The sequence below is a fragment of the Ambystoma mexicanum genome, chromosome 2q (assembly GCF_040938575.1).
Source record: "Ambystoma mexicanum isolate Mex_15411 chromosome 2q, UKY_AmexF1_1, whole genome shotgun sequence".
In the NCBI taxonomy this organism is placed as follows: domain Eukaryota; kingdom Metazoa; phylum Chordata; class Amphibia; order Caudata; family Ambystomatidae; genus Ambystoma; species Ambystoma mexicanum.
This window is the reverse complement of record NC_090924.1, coordinates 444,968,779-444,973,955: the sequence shown is the minus strand read 5'-3', so window position 1 is coordinate 444,973,955 and position 5,177 is coordinate 444,968,779. Positions and strand designations below refer to the sequence as shown.

Sequence of the window (5,177 nt, the reverse complement as noted above, 5' to 3'; positions counted from 1 at the left end):
GCTTCAAGATCTAGAACGAGAATGTCTTTTATGATGGCGAGGAGACGAATGTCTCGACTCCGCCGAGGAAACTTTTGAAGAAGTTTTAACTTCCTTACCTCTCTCGAGCTTCCCCTTACGCTCCTTCAAGGCTTTCACCATCATGGACATGCAGTCCTCGCACTCCGAACAATGGTGCTCGATTCCCAGGCACCACAAACAGATCTGTGAGGATCCGTCAACGACATTTTCTTTCCACAGTCTCGACATTTTTTGAAGCTGGACCGTGGAGTCGTCAGTTCGGGTGAGGAAGACATCGAGTACGAGTCGGTATTCATGAGGAATATATCGATATATTTGACTGAATAACCGAGCAACGATATTCCGAAGCCCCACGAAGCGCGGAAAAACGGAACTGAGCAACGGACGCAGCGCGAGTCTATTTATTGGTGCCCCCCACCTCCCTATACTCTCCCAAGACATCTACAACACAGACTTGTGCCTTTGCCGCTTTCAAAACCTCTTGGCGGGCTTGGGACGATTGCCCCCGCTTCCCAACAATCATCCCTTTCGTTAATCCCATATTAACGAACTGCCATGTAACCATTTATCATTCTTCTCAATTTTCTCCCACTGTAACCTTTCAGCTACTAAATATGGCGGTGTGTCCTCCTTAGGTACCCATGCTTTGTGCACATGCTGCAAGCTTTCTCCTGCTTGTGCATACTGCTCCGAGGTGCACGTCATATTTATATACATGCCCCATCCCTTGCTAGGTCAACCCAGTGCTCTACATAGTTCTCGGGATTAGGTGGGGGAGTGGTAATAGTGCCTGGGGGTGGAGGCGTTGCTCTATACAACCATGCCATTTGTACTGCCCTGACTTTTGTACCAAGAGGTTCCCCATGTACCCCAATTAAAACCATTGTCATTTTACTGCTAGGCATTGCTTTAGCACACCACCGAAGTACCACCTGGCAGGTGCAGAAGATCACCAACATGAACACTACTACTGGTACCAGCAGTTTCACGATTGCCCCAACCATTATGGTGCCCAGGAAAAAAGGTTGCCGATTCAGTTACTTTTTTGCACGCCAGCTTCTGTTTGAATGTGAGTGCCGAGGGTGTGCAGGGATCCTATTATGTTGGTAAGGGACTCGTTGTTTGCATTATTAGGAGGCACGTAGATGCAGAAAGAATCACCAGTCTTGTTGCAAACCCCTCCTTCAATGTCCGTGAGGAGGTCCAGCACATAACTGTTCTGTAACGTCATCAGCCGGATCGCTCACATCTCCATCTTGATAGCATTGAGGCCTTGTTCGGCGTCATTGGCCAGCTGTATTACTTCCCAGCGCACAATCTGAAACCATTTGGCATTAGCAGCTTTTTGCACTCCTGGTAGCAATAATGATGCAAAAAAGGTGTCTTCCTTGCTGTATAGTCTATATTGATCTGGTATTTCTTTGAGCAACTGTAAGGAATCTTGAGACAGATAGATGGACCTTCAACTTCTCTACAATGTTTCTTTCTTTTACTTTTCTGGCAGGATATGAAATATAGGCCGTTAGGCCGCATTGTCGTAGGCACATCCGACACTGGTGCTGATGTGGGGGCTGACAAGCCACCTGGTCCCACTATCAAGTGCTTTTCAGGGACCACTAGGAGTGCTGAGTGCAATGAGGTCAGCGAGCAGGTGCCCCTCCAGAGTGGCAGTAGGTTATCTATCACGGCTGCTGCCCCTTTCTTGATGCCTGGTATGTATTTTTTTTTTTTAAAACCTTTATTTTTGGTTTTTTTGTTATTCTATAAAGACATAAGAACAAATACACACCCACATTAGGGTGGAATTAACTCTGCGCCGTGTCCCACCACCCATCCTCCCCCTCCCCCTCTCCCCCCACCTCCGGTTCGGCCCATAGTTCAACAGTTTGTGCCGTCCTGATTCCAAGTCGATCTAGCATGGAACTGGTGCTGTTAATTCTGTGCCTTCACTGTGACTTTTCTTCTGTGTCTGCGGCATCTGGTTGGCTGGTCGAGTCCTCTTCTGATTCTTTTAGCAAAAATGATATCAGCGGACCCCAGATGTCTGGAGGTCGGGCATGCAGGGGAAGTTGTTTGACAAAGTCTGTTTCTACATCCTGGCAATAAAGGATGTTTTTGCGCCAGGCGATGAACGATGGGGGGGGCCTCTGCCCCAGGACATGGCCACTCTCCTCCTGGCCAGTGTCAGCAGAAGACCCGTCAGTTTCCTTGTCGGAGCAGAGAGCCGTCTAGTCATGCCCAACAAGGCCGCTGTCTGGCTTGGTTGTATCGCCTCTCCCACTATTGCTCCCGTTGTCTCCAAGACCCGGTTCCAGAACGGTGTTATTTCGGGGCAATCCCATGCCAAATGGACGAAGTCTGCTGAATGTTCTCCGCATCTTTCACATTTAGCAGCTGTTTCAGGGCGGTGCTTGTTTGCTTTCGCTGGTGTGTAATAGGTCTGGTGTAGAAAGTTAAAATGGATTAGTTTAAAGCGTGAGTTGAGGGCGATTTTTTGAGTCTGCTTCAGGATGCAGGTCCAGTCCTCCTCGGAAATTGTACTGTGCAGGGACCTTTCCCATCTGATCTTTGCTTGGAAGAGTTTAGGTGATGTTTCAGTGACAATAGCTCTGTAGATTTGTGACACCAGCTTGCCTTCACCTTGTGCTTGAATGGCGTTGTGTAGTAATTAACAGAAAAGAGAGTGGGCACCACCATGTATTCAAAAATGTTCAGAATATTCAAGTAAAAATCAAATATTTCAAAAAAGAATATACATCCAATTGAAAAGGAGCTGGCTGTGACAAGTCTGGAGACACCCGGACTTATAATTGCAACACACGCTGGAGACCAAGTAATAATACTGGGTCACACAACCGCTCTCATATGGGGCCCAAGATGGGCACGTATTTATATCTGATTCACGACAATATGTTCAAGTATCCATAATATACCATACTTCTTAGAGAAAGGAAGATGAGTCTTTCTGATTCATATCAAAAATGATTTATCCATAATAGTTCAAACAAAAAGCTATCACTAATAATCCTTAGTGAGGAAGCAGTTGCCACAATCCACATGTATTAGACTAAAAAAGCCAATGCATTTCGGAAATTATTTCCTTCATCAGGGCGAGTCTAATTATATAAGTCCAGCAAGCAAGTATATAACATAACAAATGCAAGTATGTGACATAAATTCATATAATGGTGACAATTCAAACGAAACATACATTGAAAAAAATGAAAGGAAACATACCAATTAGTAGATGTTACATCATGGGTAAATATCAATAGCAAAAAAGAAAAAAGGAAAAGAAAAATGCCGTAAGTGGTTTATAAGGTAAATAAATTAAACCAAAGAATATTAGGTATGGATTTACCTCATTGGTGTGGTCAGTGGTGAAAAACAGAACGTCCTGCGTTCATGCCCACTCAGCAGTGGGTTGTAAATGACAATATGCACAAAGGCATGGAGAAAATCCACTCGTGCTTACAAGGAAACCAATCTGTGGATCATAAAAGATCCAATTAGATACTGTGTTTTACACTCATACTTGGTCAAAGAGAAGGATTGTAATCAGATTCTTACCTTGTAATACACAGAGAGAAACGATCCTCCACTGTGCAGCTGCAGGGCAGTGACTCAGACTGCAGTGTGAAGCCGTTGTCTAGGCAACGGTTCTTTTGTTTAGCATGTGACCACCTCGTTTCTGTGAGATGCAGGTGGTCACAATTAATGATGTAAAATCGGCCAGGGCCCACAAAAATGACAAACCAAATATTTATGGGGCATCATCAATAGGTGCCCATAATTGTGATGATAATTGTGTTTTTCACCACTGACCACACCAATGAGGTAAATCCATACCTAATATTCTTTGGTTTCATTTATTTACCTTATAAACCACTTACGGCATTTTTCTTTTTCTTTTTTCTTTTTTGCTATTGATATTTACCCATGATGTAACATCTACTAATTGGTATGTTTCCTTTCATTTTTTTCAATGTATGTTTCGTTTGAATTGTCACCATTATATGAATTTATGTCACATACTTGCATTTGTTATGTTATATACTTGCTTGCTGGACTTATATAATTAGACTCGCCCTGATGAAGGAAATAATTTCCGAAATGCATTGGCTTTTTTAGTCTAATACATGTGGATTGTGGCAACTGCTTTCTCACTAAGGATTATTAGTGATAGCTTTTTGTTTGAACTATTATGGATAAATCATTTTTGATATGAATCAGAAAGACTCATCTTCCTTTCTCTAAGAAGTATGGTATATTATGGATACTTGAACATATTGTCGTGAATCAGATATAAATACGTGCCCATCTTGGGCCCCATATGAGAGCGGTTGTGTGACCCAGTATTATTACTTGGTCTCCAGCGTGTGTTGTGTAGTAATTGCCAGGTCTGTGGCTGACGAGGGAAGTCTGGTAGGAGCGCTTGAAACGTGTATCGGGTCCTGAAATAGAGGAATATATCGAGTGCTGTGTTACCGCCTTTTGATTTTGCTTGTTGCGGCGTTATAAAGCCGTCCTCTGTGAAGAGATCCCCCAGAGTCACAATTTTCAGTTTATCGGCCCACTGATGAAATACTTTTTCCGACGTGAGCGGAACTCCTGGAATGAATTTAACAGGCAACAGGGGAGAGTATCTCGTTTTTACCCCGTACCTTTGGGCCAATTTCAGCCAAACTTTATATGTTGACAGCATTACGTTCATAGTGGAGTTGGGGACGGGAATTTGACTGAAGATGACTGCGGTTAACAGGTTCGGAGTTGCTAGCGCCCTTTCCACCTGAACGTGGGGTCTGATTATGTGGGAGGCATACCAGTGACTGAGAAATTGCGCTTGCGCTGCCCAAAAGTACTTTTCCAGGTCTGGGAGGGCGAGGCCACCGCTCGCCACTGGAAGTGTTAGTGTTGCATACGCCACTCTGGCCGGTTTGTCTGCCCATAGTAGTTCGAGGACCATGCTTTTTAGTCTCTTCAGATAAGATTGAGGAAGGAATATTGGAATGTTGGTGAACAGGTAGAGTAATTTTGGTAGGATCACCATCTTGACCAGGGAAACTCTTCCCCAGAGCGTTAGTGGTAGGGTCTTCCATCTAGTCACTTTATCCTGGAGGGCTTTGGTCACCTCTTCGTAATTGTCACGGAACACC

The 5,177-nt window shown here is 44.2% G+C and overlaps 1 long non-coding RNA gene across 1 annotated transcript; it reads right to left on the bottom strand.

Annotated features, from left to right (window-relative positions):
- Positions 1 to 2,729: 2,729 nt before the first annotated feature.
- LOC138568970 (uncharacterized) lies at positions 2,730 to 3,717 on the bottom strand. Its single transcript, XR_011303028.1, has 3 exons — positions 3,592 to 3,717; positions 3,383 to 3,508; positions 2,730 to 3,137 (listed from the first exon to the last, which is right to left on the bottom strand). It is a non-coding gene; the product is annotated as an uncharacterized lncRNA (long non-coding RNA).
- Between the last annotated feature and the right edge of the window lie 1,460 nt (positions 3,718 to 5,177).